The sequence below is a fragment of the Oncorhynchus mykiss genome, chromosome 15 (genome assembly GCF_013265735.2).
Source record: "Oncorhynchus mykiss isolate Arlee chromosome 15, USDA_OmykA_1.1, whole genome shotgun sequence".
Classification (NCBI taxonomy): domain Eukaryota; kingdom Metazoa; phylum Chordata; class Actinopteri; order Salmoniformes; family Salmonidae; genus Oncorhynchus; species Oncorhynchus mykiss.
This window is the reverse complement of record NC_048579.1, coordinates 12,738,055-12,752,997: the sequence shown is the minus strand read 5'-3', so window position 1 is coordinate 12,752,997 and position 14,943 is coordinate 12,738,055. Positions and strand designations below refer to the sequence as shown.

General features: G+C 44.3%; 1 pseudogene; it reads left to right on the top strand.

The window, feature by feature from the left end:
• LOC118938943 overlaps nucleotides 1-14,943 on the top strand; it is a 63,279-nt pseudogene that overhangs the window by 31,082 nt on the left and 17,254 nt on the right.

Genomic DNA, 14,943 nt, shown 5'->3' with positions numbered 1-14,943 from the left:
TTTTTCCCTCCGCTTTGTTCACAAAATCACCCCGTCTGTCTGTCCTCCCCCGTCCCCCTGTGGTTTGTCCCAGTCCTAGGCCCAGTGACCAGCTGTGTTGTTAATGAGTTAGCTCAGACCACAGTACCACCGGTACAGGGGGTGGGGGGGACCTCAACAATCTGTTAAGGTTGGTTGTATAATTCAGTGTCAAGGGGAATCCAGGCAGAAGCATTCATGGTGTATGTGCGTGTGTGTGTGTGTGTGTGCATGCTTCTTGGCTCCTTGCCAGTGAATATACAGGTAACTGCTAAAATAAAGGAAACACTAACATAGTGTCTTAATAGGGTGTTGGAACATGTATGTGCGTGCATGTATGTGCGTGTGTGTGTGCTTGCTTCTTGGCTCCTTGCAAGTGAATATACAGGTAACTGCTAAAATAAAGGAAACACTAACATAGTGTCTTAATAGGGTGTTGGAACCACGAGCTGCCGGAACAGCTTCACTGCACCTTGGCATGATTCTATAACATTCTGGAACTCTATTGGAGGGATGTAACACCATTCTTCCACAAGAAATTCCGTAATTTGGTGTCTTGTTAATGGTGGTGGAAAACGCTGTCTCAGGCACCGCTCCAGAATCTCCCATAAGTGTTCAATTGGGTAGAGATCTGGTGACGGAGACACACACACCCTTTAAACCCCCTATGCTCATTTGAAACCCCATTTTCAATGTCACAGACCTTTTCTTCTAGTCATGGTAGCCAAAATAATGGGCAGCTGGGCATTTTTATACACGACCCTAAGCATCATGGGATGTTAATTACTTAATTAATTTAGGAACCACACCTGTGTGTAAGCACACACTTTCAATATTCTTTGTATTCCTCATTTACTCAAGTGATTCCTTTATTTTGTTACCTGTATGTGTGTGCGTGCGTCCATCCGTGAGCGTGTTTGTGCATGCTTTCCTACCTGTTACCTTGGCACCTGATTGATAATAAGGGTGGGATTATGCGTGAGAGGCTCCTTCAGATTAACAAGGCATAATAAAATGAATAATTCATCACACAATTAAAAAAGAAGGCAGTAGAATATTTCCCCTGGGATCGGATGGATGAAGATAAGAAAAGTATTGGACCCTCAGCTTTTGTGTGTGTGCGCATATGCAAATGTCTCCATGTTTCCGTAAATGTGTGTTTGACTGAGTAACCTGGCAACAGTATTTTAGAGAAACTAGTGGACAGATTAGGAGTTCTGTAATGGCAGATTTCCTCTTCGTCTGAAGAGGAGTAAGGATCGAACCAAGATGCAGTGTGGTAAGTGTTCATGACGATTTATTAAAAACGAACTGAACACTGAAATACAAAACAATAAACGATGTGATGAAAACGAAAACCGAAACAGTACCGTGTGGCGTCAAACACTCACACGGAAACAAACACCCACAAACCAACAGTGAAACCCAGGCTACCTAAGTATGATTCCCCCCCCCAAAGGTGTGGACTCTGGCCGCAAAACCTGAACCTATAGGGGAGGGCCTGGGTGGGCGTCTGTCCGCGGTGGCGGCTCTGGCGCGGGACGTGGACTCCACCATAGTTTTAGTGCGCCTCTTAGACAGCCTCTTTGGCCTCTTTAGAGCGGCGACCCTTGCCGCCGACCTTGGACTGGGGACCCACGCCACGGGTCCCGAGTGGACTGGAGACTCTGGCGGCGCCGGAGTGAAGGGCGATTCCGGCATCGCCGATGTGACAGGTGGCTCTGGCAGCTCCTGGCTGGCTGACGGCTCTGGCAGCTCTTGGCTGGCTGACGGCTCTGGCAGCTCCTGGCTGGCTGACGGCTCTGGCAGCTCCTGGCTGGCTGACGGCTCTGGCGGCTCTGGCAGCTCCTGGCGGCTCTGACGGCTCTGGCAGCTCCTGGCGGCTCTGACGGCTCTGGCAGCTCAGGACAGATGGGAGACTCTAGCAGCTCAGGACAGACGGGATCACCTGTAGGCAGAAGACGGAGAGACAGCCTGGTGCTGGTGCACGGAGGTGGCACTGGATAGACCGGACCGTGCAGGCGCACTGGAGCTCTTGTGCACCGAGCCTGCCCAACCTTACCTGGTTGAATGCTCCCGGTAGCCAGGCCAGTGCAGCGAGGTGGAATAGCCCGCACTGGGCTGTGTTGGTGAACCGGGGACACCATGCGTAAGGCTGGTGCCATGTACGCAGGAGACCAGATGCGTAAAGCCGGCTTCATAGCACCTGGCTCGATGCCCACTCTAGCCCTGCCGATAATGTATGCATAACACGATGCCTGCCCGGTCCCTCTCTCTCTCTCCGGTAAGCATGGGAAGTTGGCGCAGGTCTCCTACCTGGCTTGACCACGCTCCCCTTGTGCCTTTTGGGGCTGCCTCTCGGCAGTGGCAGTGGTGTGGAGAGAGTGACTAGGCATAGATGACAACAGAGAGTGGCAGTGGAGTGGAGAGAGTGACTAGGCATAGATGACAACAGAGAGTGGCAGTGGAGTGGAGAGAGTGACTAGGCATAGATGACAACAGAGAGTGGCAGTGGTGTGGAGAGAGTGACTAGGCATAGATGACAACAGAGAGTGGCAGTGGTGTGGAGAGAGTGACTAGGCATAGATGACAACAGAGAGTGGCAGTGGAGTGGGGGGGGGGGGGGGGGGGTCAATGCAAATAGTCTGGGTAGCCATTTGGCATTCAAAACATGGCAAGAGCACCAAATTGGCCGCTGGGTAGAAGCTTAAAAAGAGTAGAGTCTGACCCCCGTTAACTTTAATGGCTCTGTTGAGCAAAGCTTCAACCCCTCCAAAAAGATCACATTAAGTTAATGGAGGGCAATGTAGGAGCTGTAGTTTTATAGAGAATGAATGTTCAATAAGGTACAGTAGCGTATGTGGCTGAGCCATGTGATGTCATCGAGCATTTCAGTTTGTGTGTGAAAGGTGAATACTAGAAAACAATCTTACTTGTGTTGTAATTAATGACATCACGCAGTGGATCTCTCTCCTGAGTTTTGGAAAGAGGAAGACATGATCTGGAGAGAGAGTTGTGTGTGTGAGGCTCAGAAAGAGCTAATGCAGGGTGCTAATGTGTTTGGAGGATTAGTTGAAGCTGTAAATGTTCTTACTGAAGTGTCAAATAAAATAAAAGTTTATTAGTCACGTGCCGAATAAAAGACCTTACAGTTAAATGCTTACTTACAAGCCCCTAAACAACAACGCAGTTCAAAAAATAAGAATCCGAAATAAAAGTAACAAGTAGTTAAAGAGCAGCAGTAAAATAACAATAGCGAGACTATAAACAGAGGGTACCGGTACAGAGTCAATGTGCGGGGGCACCGGTTAGTCAAAGGAATTGAGGTAATATGTACATGAAGGTATAATTATTATAGTGACTATGCATAGGTAATAACAGAGTGGCAGCGGTGTAATGCAAATATAGGTAGCCATTTGATTAGATGTTCAGGAGTCTTATGGCTTGGGGGTAGAAGCTGTTTTAGAAGCCTCTTAGACCTACACTTGGTGCTCCGGGACCGCTTGCCGTGCGGTAGCAGAGAGAACAGTCTATGACTAGGGTGGCTGGAGTCTTTGACAATTTTTAGGGTCTTCCTCTGACACCGCCTGGTATAGAGGTCCTGGATGGCTGAAAGCTTGGCCCCAGTGATGTACTGCGCCGGTCGGCGGCCGAGCAGTTGCCATACCATGCAGTGATGCAACCATGCTCTTGATGGTGCAGCTGTAGAACCTTTTGAGGATCTGAGAACCCATGCCAAATCTTTTCAGTCTCCTGAGGGGGAATAGGTTTTGTCATGCCCTCTTCATGACTGTCTTGGTGTGCTTGGACCATGTTAGTTTGTTGGTGATGTGGACGCCAAGGAACTTGAAGCTCTCAACCTGCTCCACTACAGCCCTGTCGATGAGAATGTGGGCGTGCTCGGTGCATCGGCAAACTTAATGATGGTTTAAGAGTCATGCCTGGCCGTGCAGTCATGAGTGAACAGGGGGTACAGGAGGGGACTGAGCACGCACCCCTGAGGGGCCCCTGTGTTGAGGATCAGCGTGGAGGATGTGTTGTTACCTACACTTACCACCAGGGGGCGGCCCATCAGGAAGTCCAGGATCCAGTTGCAGAGGGAGGTGTTTAGTCTCAAGGTCCTTATCTTATTGATGAGCTTTGAGGGCACTATGGTGTTGAATGTTGAGCTGTAGTGGTACCTTAGTATTAGTGTGTGCCCAAGAACACTATGGCAGTCTGCTTAACTTGTTATGGCTGCAATCCCCCTATCTGGATAAGTGTCATCAACAACCGCTGAATAGCATAGCGCTACATTCAATAAATATTACTACAAATATTTATATCCATGAAATCACAAGTTTCAATATAGGAAAACACAGTTTAGCCTTTTGTTAATCCACCTGTCGTGTCAGATTTTGAAATGTGCTTTACAGCAAAAGCAATCCAAGCGTTTGTGTAAGTTTATCGATCGCTCGACAAAACATTAAGTACACTTAGCATCAGGAAGCTTGGTCACGAAAATCAGAAAGCAATCAAATTAATCGTTTACCTTTGATGATCCTCGGATGTTTTCACTCACGAGACTCCCAGTTACACAACAAATGTTCATTTTGTTTCATAAAGATTATGTTTATATCCAAAATACCTCCATTTGTTTGTCGCGTTTTGTTCAGAAATCCACAGGAAAGAGCGGTCATGACAACGCAGACAAAAATTCCAAAAAGTTTCCATAATGTCCACAGAAACATGTCAAACGTTTTTTTATGATCAATACTCAAGTTGTTTTTAAAATATATAATCGATAATATTTCAACCGCAAATGTCTTTCACAGTAGGAGAGGGAAAAGCAATACCTATCCAAACTCTGTTGCGCAAGCAAAACTCATGTGACCACTTGACGCGATGTTATCGTTCTGGCTCATTTTTCAAAAGAAAAGCCTGAAACTATGTCTGAAGACTGTTGACACCTTGAGGAAGCGATAGGAAAAGGAATCTGGTTCATATCCCTTTAAATCCAGCAAAGGGAGGCTATGGAACATGGAGTTTTCAAAATAGAAGCCACTTCCTGTTTTGATTTTCCTCAGGGTTTCGCCTGCAATATCAGTTATGTTATACTCACAGACAATATTTTGACAGTTTTGGAAAACGTTAGTGTTTTCTATCCAATACTAATATTAATATGCATATATTAGAAACTGAGACTGAGGAGCTGGCCATTTACAATGGGCACCTTTTCATCCAAGCTACTCAATACTGCCCCTGCAGCCATAAAAAGTTAAATCATGTTGGGATTTCAGACTCGGACAGGGAGAGGTTCAAAATGTCAGTGAAGACACTTGCCAGTGGGTCAGCACATGCTTGCAGTACATGTCCTCGTAATCCGTCTGGCCCTGCGGGCCTTGAGAATGTTGACCTGTTTAAAGGTTTTACTCACATCGACTACGGAGAGCGTGATCACACAGTCATCCGGAACAGCTGGTGCTCTCATGCATGTTTCAGTGTTATTTGCCTCGAAGCGAGCATAGTAGTTTAGCTCGTCTAGTAGGCTTGTGTCACTGGGCAGCTCTCAGCTGTGCTTCCCTTTGTAGTCTGTAATGGTTTGCAAGCCCTGCCACATTCGACGAGCGTCAGAGCCGGTGTGTGTTTGGATTGGTTAAAGCTAAAATATGTAACTTTTTGGGCGACCTGACTAAATTCACCCTGATGAAGACAGCTTGTCTTGTCTTGGTTATTAAATTGTTGCATCTGAGCTCCTAGAGTGTGCGGCTCTCTTTTTCAAGTGCTCTCTTCCGCTAGCCAGCACCTCACCTAAACAGGTGTGTGTTTCTTCGCCTCCAGATACGCATGTACACACACCTAGCAAGAGAGAGGTGTAAGCGTAAGTATCAGACTGTAGCAATAATAGAACAGTGTAGTTCTTCATCCGTCTAGACATGTGTCAGACCTGTTCAGAAAGGTATAAACATGTCCTCCTAACTGCTGAAGTCAAGCAGGACATTTCTCTAATTCTCCTTCTCTGACCTCTTTGCTTTATCTGTCTCCTTGCTGTCTTTTTATATTCAAGAGAAATGGATATGTTATTATGTACTTTTTCTTTCTCTCTCTTACACACGCACGCACACACACTCGCACGCACGCACGCACACACGCACACACACACACACACACACACACACACACACACACACACACACACACACACACACACACACACACACACACACACACACACACACACAGGTGAGTGAATACCTATTTGTATTGTATCTAAAGCTGCAGTATGTACTAATGACTGTCTGGGTTTATTCTCTGCAGGAAAAGAGGGAGGGAGCGGGAGATGGCATTTCTTTCCATTTTCTCCTGGACTAAATCAGATGCTGCTGAACTATCTCACTGTCTGACCTTGGCATAGTCTCGCTCTCTCTCTCATTCCATCTCCTGCTCAAGGTCTGAAGAAATAGAAAAAATAAGAGGGAGGTGAAGTATCCTCAAAGTATTCTCCAGCCGTGCTGTGTCAAGATGAGAGGAAGGGAGGGAAACTGCTGTTGTACAGTTTTATGTCCTTTTAGATCTGAGCTATACAGAGAGTCATGCTGGGAGAGGAAATGAACAGAAAGCTACCTGATGTGAAGAACCACACACACACACAGACACACACACACACACAGACAGTTACCATCCTCAATTACCCACACAAACAGACTACGGGGCCTCAGGATAGCTTCATTAGTAATCCTCTCCTCAGCCCTGATAACGATCGATGGCAGCCAGTGTTGCTCCAGGGACCGGAATGAGCGCCGCACCTCCACTGATAACAATGAAGCTGTTTGCTGGCTGTAATTGCCTTTTCAGCCCTGAGACCAGAGAAGGTGACCGCTTTAAATACCCATATTTACACTACAAATTACTCTGGAGAGAGGTGAGGAGGAGAGAGAGGGGGGAGGGGGGTGATGACTCCAAATAGTCTTTGGGGGCGGCTCTAGCGGAATGGCATTTGGGCTGAAATGGAACTGTGTCTCTTGCTCTCTCCTCCCTTCTGTTTGAAATCTTATCAGGCGTGGAGCCGTGACTTGAGCAAGCTTAATTAGCCCCAACCTACACTATATATATGCACAAAAGTATGTGGACACCCCTTCAAATTACTGGATTTGGCTATTTCAGCCAAACCCGTTGCTGACAAGTGTATAAAATCAAGCACACAGCCATGAAATCTCCATAGCCAAACATTAGAATGGCATGACTGAAGAGCAGTGACTTTCAATGTGGCACCTTCATAGGATGCCACCTTTCCAACAAGTCAGTTTGTCACGTTTCTGCCCTGCTAGATCTTCCCCGGTCAACTAAGTGCTGTTATTGTGAAGTGGAAACATCTAGGAGCAACAACGGCTCAGCCGAAGTGGCTGCTCACAGAACGGGGCCGCCGAGTGCTGAAGAGCGTAAACATCTTCTGTAACATTCACTAGGGAGTTCCAAACTGCCTCTGGAAGCAAAGTCAGCACAATAACTGTTCGTTGGGAGCTTCATGAAATGGGTTTCGATGGCCGAGCAGCTCAATGCCAAGCGTCGGCTGGAGTGATGTAAAGCTTGCCGTCATTGGACTCTAGAACAGTATAAATGCATTCTCTGGAGTGATTAATCACGCTTCACCATCTGGCTGTCTGACGACGAATCTGGGTTTGGCGGATGCAAGGAGAACGCTACCTGACCGAATGCATAGTGTTAACTGTAAAGTTTGGTGGAGGAGGAATAATGGTCTGGGGCTGTTTTTTTTAATTCGGTTTAGGCTCCTTAGTTCCAGTGAAGGGAAATCTTAATGCTACAGCATACAATAACATTCTTTCCTGTTTCAGCATGACAATGCCCCGATGCACAAAGCGAGGTCCATACAAATGGTTTGTCGAGTTCAGTGTGGAAGATCTTGACTGGCCTGCACAGAGCCCTAACCTCGATGAATCGCCCAACGTCAGTGCCTGAACTAACAAATGCTCTTGTGGCTGAATGGAAGCAATGTTCCAACATCTAGTGGAAAGCCTTCCCAGAAGAGTGGAGGCTGTTATAGCAGCAATATTCCAACATCTAGTGGAAAGCCTTCCCAGGAGAGTGGAGGCTGTTATAGCAGCAATGTTCCAACATCTAGTGGAAAGCTATCTAGTGAAGGCTGTTATAGCAGCAAAGGGGGGACTCCATATGAATACCCATGATTTGGGAATGAGATGTTCAACAAGCAGGTGTCCACATACTTTTGGTCATGTAGTGCTAGGCATTGATAGGGCTGCCCATTACATGTTTGATGGGCTGCGTACGTGTGTGCCTGTGTATCTAAAAAAATCTTCCCCCAACAATCCACTGTTCCTCTTTCCACAGCGCAGTACTGCCCCTAGTGGTTAAATTAACTACAACTAGTGTCTTCAGCATAGGTTCTGCAGGGGAACGGTTTGGAGGACTCGCATCATTCACACAACATATGGTATGCCTCTGCCTCAATGTCCTCTATGGCCAATTACTTCCTTTCATTCTTTTCAGGACTGTTTTCACTCCCCATTCATTGCTAGTGTAACATTGTGGATGTTCACAACACGCACACAAACACAGTGTAACACCATGGATGTTCACAACACGCACACAAACACAGTGTAACACCATGGATGTTTACAACAACCACACAAACACAGTGTAACACCATGGATGTTTACAACAACCACACAAACACAGTGTAACACCATGGATGTTTACAACAAGCACACAAACACAGTGTAACACCATGGATGTTTACAAGAAGCACACAAACACAGTGTAACATCGTGGATGTTTACAACAAGCACACAAACACAGTGTAACACCATGGATGTTTACAACAAGCACACAAACACAGTGTGACATTGTGGATGTTTACAACAACCACACAAACAGTGTGACATCGTGGATGTTTACAACACGCACACACAGTGTGACATCGTGGATGTTTACAACACACACACAAACAGTGTGACATCGTGGATGTTTACAACACACACAAACAGTGTGACATCGTGGATGTTTACAACAACCACACAAACAGTGTGACATCGTGGATGTTTACAACACGCACACACAGTGTGACATCGTGGATGTTTACAACACACACAAACACAGTGTGACACCATGGATGTTTACAACACACACACAAACACAGTGTGACACCATGGATGTTTACAACACACACAAACACAGTGTGACACCATGGATGTTTACAACACACACACAAACAGTGTGACATCGTGGATGTTTACAACACGCACACAAAACACAGTGTGACATCGTGGATGTTTACAACACACACACAAACAGTGTGACATCGTGGATGTTTACAACAAGCACACAAACAGTGTGACATCGTGGATGTTTACAACACACACAAACAGTGTAACATCGTGGATGTTTACAACACGCACACAAAACACAGTGTGACACCATGGATGTTTACAACACACACAAACAGTGTAACATCGTGGATGTTTACAACACACACAAACACAGTGTGACATCGTGGATGTTTACAACAAGCACACAAACAGTGTAACATCGTGGATGTTTACAACACACACAAACACAGTGTGACATCGTGGATGTTTACAACACACACAAACACAGTGTGACATCGTGGATGTTTACAACACACACAAACAGTGTAACATCGTAGATGTTTACAACACGCACACAAAACACAGTGTGACACCATGGATGTTTACAACAAGCACACAAAACACAGTGTGACATCGTGGATGTTTACAACAAGCACACAAAACACAGTGTGACATCGTGGATGTTTACAACAAGCACACAAAACACAGTGTGACATCGTGGATGTTTACAACACACACACAAACAGTGTGACATCGTGGATGTTTACAACAAGCACACAAAACACAGTGTGACATCGTGGATGTTTACAACAAGCACACAAAACACAGTGTAACATCGTGGATGTTTACAACAAGCACACAAACACAGTGTGACATCGTGGATGTTTACAACACGCAAACAGTGTAACATCGTGGATGTTTACAACACACACACAAACAGTGTAACATCGTGGATGTTTACAACACACACACAAACAGTGTAACACCATGGATGTTTACAACACACACAAACAGTGTGACATCGTGGATGTTTACAACACACACAAACAGTGTGACATCGTGAATGTTTACAACACGCACAAAAAAAGTGTAAAATCGTGAATGTTTACAACACACACAAACAGTGTAACATCGTGGATGTTTACAACACACACACAAAACACAGTGTAACATCGTGGATGTTTACAACAACCACACAAACAGTGTAACATCGTGGATGTTTACAACACACACAAACAGTGTAACATCGTGGATGTTTAAAACACACACAAACAGTGTGACATCGTGGATGTTTACAACACGCACACAAACAGTGTGACATCGTGGATGTTTACAACAAGCACACAAACAGTGTGACATCGTGGATGTTTACAACAAGCACACAAACACAGTGTAACACCATGGATGTTTACAACACACACACAAACACAGTGTGACATCGTGGATGTTTACAACAACCACACAAACACAGTGTAACACCATGGATGTTTACAACACACACACAAACAGTGTAACATCGTGGATGTTTACAACACACACAAACAGTGTGACATCGTGGATGTTTACAACACGCACACAAACAGTGTAACATCGTGGATGTTTACAACACACACAAACAGTGTAACATCGTGGATGTTTACAACACGCACACAAAACACAGTGTAACATCGTGGATGTTTACAACACACACAAACAGTGTGACATCGTGGATGTTTACAACACACACACAAACAGTGTGACATCGTGGATGTTTACAACAAGCACACAAACAGTGTGACATCGTGGATGTTTACAACACGCACACAAACACTGTAACATCGTGGATGTTTACAACACACACAAACAGTGTGACATCGTGGATGTTTACAACACACACAAACAGTGTGACATCGTGGATGTTTACAACACACACAAACAGTGTGACATCGTGGATGTTTACAACACACACACAAACAGTGTGACATCGTGGATGTTTACAACACACACAAACAGTGTGACATCGTGGATGTTTACAACAAGCACACAAACAGTGTAACATCGTGGATGTTTACAACACACACAAACAGTGTAACATTGTGGATGTTTACAACACACACAAACAGTGTAACATCGTGGATGTTTACAACACACACAAACAGTGTAACATCGTGGATGTTTACAACACACACAAACAGTGTAACATTGTGGATGTTTACAACACACACAAACAGTGTAACATCGTGGATGTTTACAACACACACAAACAGTGTAACATCGTGGATGTTTACAACACACACAAACAGTGTAACATCGTGGATGTTTACAACACACACACAAAACACAGTGTAACATCGTGGATGTTTACAACACACACAAACAGTGTGACATCGTGGATGTTTACAATAAGCACACAAACAGTGTGACATCGTGGATGTTTACAACAACCACACAAACAGTGTAACATCGTGGATGTTTACAACACACACAAACAGTGTAACATCGTGGATGTTTACAACACACACAAACAGTGTAACACCATGGATGTTTACAACAAGCACACAAACACAGTGTAACACCATGGATGTTCACAACACGCACACAAACACAGTGTAACACCATGGATGTTTACAACAAGCACACAAACACAGTGTAACACCATGGATGTTTACAACAACCACACAAACACAGTGTAACACCATGGATGTTTACAACAACCACACAAACACAGTGTAACACCATGGATGTTTACAACAACCACACAAACACAGTGTAACACCATGGATGTTTACAACAAGCACACAAACACAGTGTGACATCGTGGATGTTTACAACAACCACACAAACAGTGTGACATCGTGGATGTTTACAACACGCACACACAGTGTGACATCGTGGATGTTTACAACACACACACAAACAGTGTGACATCGTGGATGTTTACAACACACACAAACAGTGTGACATCGTGGATGTTTACAACAACCACACAAACAGTGTAACATCGTGGATGTTTACAACACGCACACAAAACACAGTGTGACACCATGGATGTTTACAACACACACAAACAGTGTAACATCGTGGATGTTTACAACACACACAAACACAGTGTGACATCGTGGATGTTTACAACAAGCACACAAACAGTGTAACATCGTGGATGTTTACAACACACACAAACACAGTGTGACATCGTGGATGTTTACAACACACACAAACACAGTGTGACATCGTGGATGTTTACAACACACACAAACAGTGTAACATCGTAGATGTTTACAACACGCACACAAAACACAGTGTGACACCATGGATGTTTACAACAAGCACACAAAACACAGTGTGACATCGTGGATGTTTACAACAAGCACACAAAACACAGTGTGACATCGTGGATGTTTACAACAAGCACACAAAACACAGTGTGACATCGTGGATGTTTACAACACACACACAAACAGTGTGACATCGTGGATGTTTACAACAAGCACACAAAACACAGTGTGACATCGTGGATGTTTACAACAAGCACACAAAACACAGTGTAACATCGTGGATGTTTACAACAAGCACACAAACACAGTGTGACATCGTGGATGTTTACAACACACGCAAACAGTGTAACATCGTGGATGTTTACAACACACACACAAACAGTGTAACATCGTGGATGTTTACAACACACACACAAACAGTGTAACACCATGGATGTTTACAACACACACAAACAGTGTGACATCGTGGATGTTTACAACACACACAAACAGTGTGACATCGTGGATGTTTACAACACGCACACAAACAGTGTAACATCGTGGATGTTTACAACACACACAAACAGTGTAACATCGTGGATGTTTACAACACACACACAAAACACAGTGTAACATCGTGGATGTTTACAACAACCACACAAACAGTGTAACATCGTGGATGTTTACAACACACACAAACAGTGTAACATCGTGGATGTTTACAACACACACAAACAGTGTGACATCGTGGATGTTTACAACACGCACACAAACAGTGTGACATCGTGGATGTTTACAACAAGCACACAAACAGTGTGACATCGTGGATGTTTACAACAAGCACACAAACACAGTGTAACACCATGGATGTTTACAACACACACACAAACACAGTGTGACATCGTGGATGTTTACAACAACCACACAAACACAGTGTAACACCATGGATGTTTACAACACACACACAAACAGTGTAACATCGTGGATGTTTACAACACACACAAACAGTGTGACATCGTGGATGTTTACAACACGCACACAAACAGTGTAACATCGTGGATGTTTACAACACACACAAACAGTGTAACATCGTGGATGTTTACAACACGCACACAAAACACAGTGTAACATCGTGGATGTTTACAACACGCACACACAGTGTGACATCGTGGATGTTTACAACACACACAAACACAGTGTGACACCATGGATGTTTACAACACACACACAAACACAGTGTGACACCATGGATGTTTACAACACACACAAACACAGTGTGACACCATGGATGTTTACAACACACACACAAACAGTGTGACATCGTGGATGTTTACAACACGCACACAAACAGTGTAACATCGTGGATGTTTACAACACGCACACAAATAGTGTGACATCGTGGATGTTTACAACAAGCACACAAACAGTGTGACATCGTGGATGTTTACAACACACACACAAACAGTGTGACATCGTGGATGTTTACAACACACACACAAACAGTGTTACATCGTGGATGTTTACAACACACACAAACAGTGTGACATCGTGGATGTTTACAACATGCACACAAACAGTGTAACATCGTGGATGTTTACAACACGCACACAAACAGTGTGACATCGTGGATGTTTACAACACACACAAACAGTGTAACATCGTGGATATTTACAACACGCACACAAAACACAGTGTGACATTGTGGATGTTTACAACACACACACAAACAGTGTGACATCGTGGATGTTTACAACAAGCACACAAACAGTGTGACATCGTGGATGTTTACAACACACACAAACAGTGTAACATCGTGGATGTTTACAACACACAAAAACAGTGTAACATCGTGGATGTTTACAACACACACAAACAGTGTAACATCGTGGATGTTTACAACACACACAAACAGTGTGACATCGTGGATGTTTACAACACACACAAACAGTGTAACATCGTGGATGTTTACAACACACACACAAAACACAGTGTAACATCGTGGATGTTTACAACACACACAAACAGTGTGACATCGTGGATGTTTACAATAAGCACACAAACAGTGTGACATCGTGGATGTTTACAACAACCACACAAACAGTGTAACATCGTGGATGTTTACAACACACACAAACAGTGTAACATCGTGGATGTTTACAACACACACAAACAGTGTAACACCATGGATGTTTACAACAAGCACACAAACACAGTGTAACACCATGGATGTTCACAACACGCACACAAACACAGTGTAACACCATGGATGTTCACAACACGCACACAAACACAGTGTAACACCATGGATGTTTACAACAAGCACACAAACACAGTGTAACACCATGGATGTTTACAACAACCACACAAACACAGTGTAACACCATGGATGTTTACAACAACCACACAAACACAGTGTAACACCATGGATGTTTACAACAACCACACAAACACAGTGTAACACCATGGATGTTTACAACAAGCACACAAACACAGTGTAACACCATGGATGTTTACAACAACCACACAAACAGTGTAACATCGTGGATGTTTACAAGAAGCACACAAAACACAGTGTAACATCGTGGATG